We start from the raw sequence: 5828 nt of genomic DNA, 5'->3' as shown, positions 1-5828 counted from the left end.
CTCCGGATATGTCCACAAAATGGTCGCCAACCACACTGACACAGACTCCCTAATCTGCCACTTGAAATGTAGGAAGGGTATGTCAATTTCAAGGTGTTATTTACTAATCTAATTATTCTTAGATATGCATAAAAATTGTATGGTGGGTTGCTGGATAATTGTCGATTATTTTACGACTATAAAATTAAAATTCTGACCCCAAAAAAATTTTTTGAAGGGAAATAAAATCGAAAAAAAATATGTAAAACAATATAATATTTTAGCTAAAAAAATTTGATGATATTCAATCAAAAAAGAAGTAAACAAAATTTTCCGACAAATAAACATCTAGAGGAATCATTACTCTGTGATAGTTCCTTAGTACGTAGTAATTTTGAAAGAAATGGGAAAAAACGAAAAAGTGGCAATCGCAAGAAAATCGAACACATACCTAGATATACGCCATATATGGCTAAAAATAAAGATAGGCATGGGTAGCCAGATCATCTAGAAACACTTCCCAACACTATAAAAATAAAAGTTTTGCGACACTATTTGCCAATTTCTTAAGGTAACATGACTAAGCAAAAAAATGCAAAACAAATAAAAAGGGGCACTCGCGGAAAAATGGCCAACATTCTAATATACGGCATTTCAGAAAAAAAAAAAAATTCAGCCACGTACTAGGCAAACCATCAAGGCACATTTTCCGACAAATAAACATCGAAATGAATCATTACTCTGCGATAGTTCCTTAGTACGTAGTAATTTTGAAAGAAATGGGAAAAAATGAAAAAATGGCAATCACAGGAAAATCAAACAAATACCTATATATACGCCATATCTGGCTAAAAAAAAAAAAAGATAGGCATGGTTAGCCAGATCATCTAGAAACACTTTTCAACACTATAAAATTATAAGTTTTGCGACACTACTTGCCAATTCCTTACGGTAACATGACTAAGCAAAAAAATGCAAAACAAATAAAAAGGGGCACTTGCGGAAAAATGGCCATTCTAATATACGGCATTTCAGAAAAAAAAAATTTCAGCCACGTGCTAGGCAAACCATCAAGGTACATTTTCCGACAAATAAACATATAAATGAATCATTACTCTGTGATAGTTCCTTAGTACGTAGTAATTTTGAAAGAAATGGGAAAAAACGAAAAAATGGCAATCACAGGAAAATCGAACACATACCTATGTATATGCCATATCTGGCTAAAAAAAAAGATAGGCATGGGTAGCCAGATCATCTAGAAACACTTTCCAACACTATAAAAATATAAGTTTTGCGACACTACTTGCCAATTCCTTACGGTAACGTGACTAAGCAAAAAAATGCCAAACAAATAAAAAGGGGCACTCGCGGAAAAATGCCCAACATTCTAATATACCGCATCTCAGATAAAAAAAAAAGACATGCATGTGTTAGCCCAACCATCAAGGCACACTTTCTAACACATAAACATGAAAAAAAAAATCAGTAATATACGGCAATTCCTTACTACGTAGTAAATTTTTACAAATATTGAAAAGAAACAGAAATTGGCAACCGCAGTTAAATACCCAATATACCAATAACTACGTCGTATCTGACAAAAACAAAGTCATGCATGGGTAGCCAGATCACTTAGACACACTTTCCAACACTAAAAAAGCAAAGGTTTTACGACACTATTTGGCAATATCTTACGGAAAAATGACTTGGCAAAAAAATTAAAAAAACTGAAAAAGGGGCACTCGCGGTAAAATGGTCCTCGTGGTGATGAACGACATTTTAACTAGAAAAAAAAGGATGCACATGGTAGCCAAACAATCCACCAAGACTTTCCACAACTGATAACCTATACAAGTTGCACCATTCTACGACAATTTCATAATACGTAATAACTTTGATAATTATGCAAATTACCTTAGAAGGGTAAACTCGGTCGCGCTCGACCCCGACGCGTCTCAGAAATCGGGGAAGGAGTACAGCTACAGCAATGCACATCTGGACACTACTAGAGCGTGTAGGCGAGACACCTACTGCAGGTCGATCACCCACAAATTCAGTCACGGGGGTGAGTCACGTGAGAAAAACCTCTTTTTTTTTTGACGCTCAGGGTCGCGGATGACCCACCGTACCGTTCCAGGGTTAAAGAACTCGGTTAGTGGTTTATGGTCAGTAAGAACCTTAACGGGATAACCGTATATCATGAACTTAAAATGCACTAGTGAATTAGCAATAGCTAGCCCTTCCTTGTCTATTACTGCATACTTACTTTCGGAAGTTCTCAATTTTCAAGAATAAAAAGCTATCGGGAAAAATTGTTTATCATATTACTGAAGCAATACCCCTCCTACTCCTAAGTCTGAGGCGTCTGTTGCAATGAAGAATTCCTTACCGAAGTCAGGAAATTTTAAGATAGGAGAACTACACAGTTCATCTTTCAAGGTATTAAACGCCTGTTGATGATGCTCAGACCATATGAAATCTACGCCCTTCTTCGTAAGATCAGTTAAAGGAGCGGCTATTATTGAATAGTTGCGTATAAAACGCCTGTAATATCCACTACAACCCAGAAATTGCTGTATTCCCTTGACATTAGTAGGTATGGGAAAATTACGTATAGCCGACACCTTATCATGGACTACTTTAAGACCTTGGCTTGACACCATGAAACCCAAATATATTAATTCTGTTTTGAAAATCTCACACTTACTAATCTTTACCCTTAAGTTATGTTGTCTTAATCTCTGTAGTACTAGTTCTAACTTACGTAGATGTTCTTCTAAGGTGTTGGAAAAGATTACAAGATCATCCATATAAGCAAGCAATATATCCCCTAACAAGTCTCCAAACACTATGTTAATCATTCTTGTAAATGTTATAGGAGCACAACGTAAACCAAAAGGCATCCGTAAAAATTCATAATGTCCCCTGGCTGTGCTGAAGGCTGTGTATGGGATACTATCTTCTTCTAATGATATTTGGTGAAAGCCTTTAAGTAAGTCCAAACTGGCAAAATATTTATTCTGACCTAACAAAGATAAAATATCGTCAGTACATGGCACTTGGAATCGATCAGGGATCGTCTCCTCGTTTAGACAACGGAAGTCTACGCAGATACGCCATGTTCGATCTTTTTTCGGTACAACTATTAATGGAAAATTATAAGGGCTGTTTGATTTCCTAATGACTCCTTCTTCTAGCATTTTACCTACTTCATCATTTATTTCATTCTGGAATTTCATAGGGAGTCTGTACGAGGGTACATAGATAATTTTCTGCTTGTTCTTTATTTGATGCTCAATCACATCTGTTTTTCCTAAGGATCCATCCGTAGTGGAAAAACATCATGATATTTAGTTAAAAGTCCAAAAATTTTGTGCTGAATTTCTTCGTCTTGAATGTCTTTATTGATTTTATTTTTAATAGATTGCAAAAGGGATTCATCCGCAACTGATTGAGAGTGATTGATTTCAGCAACGGTCAGAATACGATGTTTATAAACTTCTACATCCAAGATATGTTGATTTTTGTGAATTACTAAAGTGTTATTTAAATGATTACAGACTTCAATATTACATTGTTGATGTGAGTCTACTGTATAAATAGCTTGTGTGACAGACAATCCGTTAGTTTTCAAAGTGTCAGAAACGATTAATATTTCAGATCCCGGTAATGTTTTCTTTATTTGCACTATTAAATTCGAAGGTACGTTTGGCTCGATAGATTGCGTGCAAGATGATATTACGGGTGAACGAGAATTCTGTTGGGTCGCGTATATTATTTCTTTATTAGTGAGACAAGGTATTGGTTCTTCAACGTATGTCACTGTTTTATTTGTCGTCTCCTTTTTATCTAAAACTCCTTTTAAGGTATTAGAAGACTTATAAAATTTTCCTTTGATATACACGCCGTGCTTGGCAGGGGCTAAGATAATGTTTTGATTACCCATAGACGGATATTCTATAATTACAGCTGGATACATATCAATGTTTTGTACAACAACAAATGTATTGGCAAAGGTGCGTTTACCGACTTTGAATTGAACATGAGATATGCCTATGACATTTAATTCATTATTTCCTATACCCGAGAGTCTAACTCCCGATTTTTCTATCGGAAAGTTCGAAAACAACAAATGATGTGTCCTCAAATCCATGATATTACGTGGACTACCAGAGTCAAAAAATAACGTAAAGGATTTGTGTTCTAAATTTACAGCATATAAGGTTGGTCGTAACTCATTTTGGCTTATTATTGTATGAATTCATTGCAAATCTACGGGAGCATGCACTGTTTTACTTAATTCGGCCGTGTGTTTCATAGGAAAATCTATTGCCTCACAATTATCTGATAAAACATTAAATTGATTATTCAATACTATTGATGTTGACATGAATGACCTTGACCCAACATCACTCTTTTCCCCACTGGAGTTAACTATGTGGTATTTGCTTTGCTCTGCACATTTTGAAAATTAGTCTGACCTTGCGAGGTCTGGTTTGACGACCCAGGCTCAGCGATATTCGAAGAGGTGTTTGTTTGTTTCGGACTTTGAACTGCATTGACATTTGGTTGTTTCTTCTTATTGTTAAAATGAGGATTTTTCTTTTTATTTCCATATGGAACTGACTGTGGAATTGACTGTGTATTTCTGGGATTCTGTTGTGTCTTACGCGAGTAACACTGACTGTATGAATGTGTCGAACTATTATGTACCGAACAGAATTTCGTTCTGCAGTCCACGATTAAGTGACCTTGACGTTTGCAATTACAACACGTCATTCCCGCTACTTGACTATTATTAACTACGTTCACTGTTTGTGGCTTTGTTTCATCATTTGCAACAACTTGAGTTAACACGGGATCGAGATCTGGACACTTAGCCATGTGTTTTTTTATCTGTTTATATACATCCAATTCCGTACTTGCAGGCGTTAACTTTTTATCAAAACACCGCACTAAAGCTTCAGGCAACATAAGTGTCATGCAAGTTAGATACATTAATCGTAAAAAATCTTTCACGGAGATGTTATCTCTAGTAACCCAAGTGGAATTACCTAAAATATCCTGATATTCATTAAGCCTATCAGCTATGAGAGCTGCTCTCTCAATAACATTAAACCGATTCATAGTGGCTTGATTAAGTGTATTTCTTAACGTTAATACTACATCCAAGGCTTCTTCACCCCCATAGACCGCGCGTAACCTAACTTTGAAATCATCCCAGGTAACTGCTTCTTGAAATGAAACACCTCTTAAATACGCACTCGCATCCCCCTTAGAAAAATCTATAAAACTTTTAGCTTCTTGTAATTGTACAAAAGGGTCTACGATTTGTTTGGCATTTAAATGGGCATCGACGGATGAAATCCATGACTCCACATTTTGAGGCAAGAACCCATTAACCCGACCCTGAAAAGGAAGGATTGCAGACCTGGCATTTACAAGCGTCACAATCGGGAGAGGATTAATCTGTCCTACGCCACTAGGTCCAGGGGTGGGGCTCACAGGGGGCATCATGACTGCTGTATTTCTTTTCCTATCTCTTCGACCCCTTGCAATTCTATCAAAATATCTACATGAATACAGACGTCCACTGCGTAAACGCATAAGTACCCACTGACAAAGATTATAATAAAATTCCCCAAAACAATGCTGCTAATCCCAAGACATTTCCCGAGAATTTCTGAAAGAAAACGGAACACAACAATATTTCCCGTAAATTTCTGAAAGAAAAAGGAATTAGCACAAAGAGAGAAAAAATTCTAGATGAGAATTCGAGTTGAACACAGTTTCCTTTAATGAAAGGAAAATAAAAGATTAGCAAACCACTCACCCCAGTAATAATC

Source organism: Palaemon carinicauda, chromosome 5 (genome assembly GCF_036898095.1).
Source record: "Palaemon carinicauda isolate YSFRI2023 chromosome 5, ASM3689809v2, whole genome shotgun sequence".
Lineage (NCBI taxonomy): Eukaryota > Metazoa > Arthropoda > Malacostraca > Decapoda > Palaemonidae > Palaemon > Palaemon carinicauda.
Note: the sequence above shows the minus strand (reverse complement) of the source record.